The sequence below is a fragment of the Tupaia chinensis genome, unplaced genomic scaffold (genome assembly GCF_000334495.1).
Source record: "Tupaia chinensis unplaced genomic scaffold, TupChi_1.0 Scaffold000602_1, whole genome shotgun sequence".
NCBI classification, from domain to species: Eukaryota; Metazoa; Chordata; class Mammalia; order Scandentia; family Tupaiidae; genus Tupaia; species Tupaia belangeri.
The window spans coordinates 1,573,438-1,575,996 of NW_006160120.1; positions in this window are offsets into that span (position 1 = coordinate 1,573,438).

Below are 2,559 nucleotides of genomic sequence, written 5' to 3' on the forward strand. Positions count from 1 at the left end.
TGCCTCTTTCGTTCTATTTGGTAAAAAAAAAAAAAAAAATAGGGGCAGGCAGGTGGCGTGGTGGTTAAGGGCTCTGGACTCTCTCCCACATGGCTGACCACAGTTCAAGTCCTGGCCTGGTGGCTTACTTTCTCACTTTTTCTCTCTCCCTCTCTCTGGTCAAATATAAATAAAATAAAATAAAGTTAAATAAAATAATTCTTTAAAAAATATAAATAAGTCAGTCAGTATGTAAAAGACCCAGCCATAGGGCTGCACAGGTAGTAATACTGCTTGAGAGGCTAGAAGCCACATAGGAGGCCTGGGTTCTGTTCCCTGGGCCAACCTGAACAAGCTGGGCATGGTTGCACGTGTCCATAATCCTAGCTACTTGGGAGGCTGGGGCAGGAGGATCATGACACAGTGAGGCCCTGACAAAAATTCTTGTCTCTCCCCCCTTTCCTCTCTCTTTAGTTCATAAAGGAAAACAATAAGTAAATGATAATAAAGTGGTTTGTGGCTGTGGCAAAAATCCCAAACACATTATATGAGTGACTGAAATTTGGGAAGCTCTGGCGGAGTCAGGTCTCTTCTGATCTTCTTTTGGCTGAACCATGGACTCGGTGCAGGGCTGGCTCTGGCATAGCAGAAAAGCACTGCTCAAGGGAACCTGGATCCCTGGCCTCAGGTGGTATGGTGGTTGAGACGCTGGACTCCCACGTGGCTGCCCACAGTGTGAGTATCGGACCCAGAGGCTTGAAGATCACACCAGGTGCATGTGTACGTCTGCCCCAAATCCCAAGAGGATAATGAAAGAGAAGGGATTACAACATGGCCATCCCTCTGGGGGGGTGGTTTCTCACTTTCCTTCTCTCAGCCTCTCTCCAGCAAGCACAAGTGCCCTATAGCAAAAGGTAAAAAAAAAAAAAAAAAAACCAGCAGCAGCAGCAGCAGCAGCAGCAGCAGTGGCCGGACGCCATGTGGTGACAGTAGTTCAGATTCCCAGTCTACTCAGACTAACGCATGACCAGGAAAATACGAGCATGCCCAAGATCCCAAGGGCGGGAAAGACTTGAGGCCGGGCCCCGTGGAGGTGCTGCTTGCTCGCTCTCATGTGGTCATTATCATGACTAGACAAAGACCCGGCAGAGCTCTGAGCTCATGTCCATGTTGTACATATGTCATTCTAGTTAAAATTACATGCGGAGGGTTGGCAGGTGGCATGGTGGTTAAAGTGCTGGACTCCCACATGGCTGACTGCAGTTAGAGTCCTGGACCTGGTGGCTTGCTTTCTCCCTCTCCCTCTCTCTCTTTGGTCAAATTGAAGAAGAAGAAGAATACAAAAATTAAAAAAAAATACATACGAGATAGTTATTCTGTTTCCAGGGACTATGGGGTTTCCCACTTGTACAAGCAGGTGTCCCATTCATCCAGCTGACCAGGAGTCTGATTTAACATTTCAATCCTGGAAAGTCCTGGATAAACCAGAGCTCGGTCATTCTGCTTACATGGTAATCACCGTTTACCAGGCAGGATGCCAGCAGCCAGAGCTGTGAGCATGCCAGCAGCAGTGAGCCAGCCCACGGGCCAGATTCAGCTCGCCACCAGGTTTTCTTCTTTTTTCAATTAAAAAAAGTAAGCTAATGGCAGATCATCATGCAGTTATAAGAAATAAAAGTGAGAAGGCCAACTCTATGGCCTCGTGGTCAAGGCAACTGGATCCCACATGGCTGACTGGTTTGAGTCCCAGCTCTGGCAGTTTGAAGGTCACCTGGGGCACATATGCATGTGTGTCAGAACCCTAATGGGATGGAGAGATGAAGGGGAGAAGATTGCCAGGTGACCTGCCCCATTAGGGGGCACTTCCTTCTCTTCCTGTTTCCCTATCTCTCTCTGGCCAGAGCCCGTGTGTTCTTTTAAAAAAAATTTTTTTTAATTTAATTTAATTTATTATTTTTTTAAAGACAGATTTTTGCTCTAGGGCTATGGGCTTGCCAGAGAGACAGAGACAGAAAGTGAGAAATCAGTCCCTAGGGGGGATAGCCATGTTGCAGTCCCTTCTCCTCCATTTTCCTCTCAGGATTTTGGGCATGCATGCACATGTGCCCAGTGTGAGTTTCACATTGCTGGGTCTGGGATTTGAACCACAGTCAACTATGTGGAAGTCCAGTGACATAACCATTATACCATATGTTGGTCCCAATTATTATCATTTTTAAGTTTGCTATAGGGTATGTGTGTTCAACAGAGAGAGAGAGAGAAAAAGTGGAAAATAAGACATTGGGTCCGGTACTCAAACCATGGTTGGCCATGGGGGACTCCAACACCTTAACCACCACATCATCTGCTGGCTCTGCCTGTGTGTTTTTCAAACTGCTGGGTCTGGGACTCACCACACACTCAGCCATGTGAGATCCAGCTGCCTTAACTATCATGGCATCAGCTAGCCCCAGAATCCCTCTCTTTGCCTTTGTGTAAGTGTACTCATCTGTCCCCCAATGGTGTACCCCCAACTCTCACTCTTTTTTTGTCTTTATTCATTATAGTGTATGACTGGAGGAGAGAAAGGAACACCGTCCA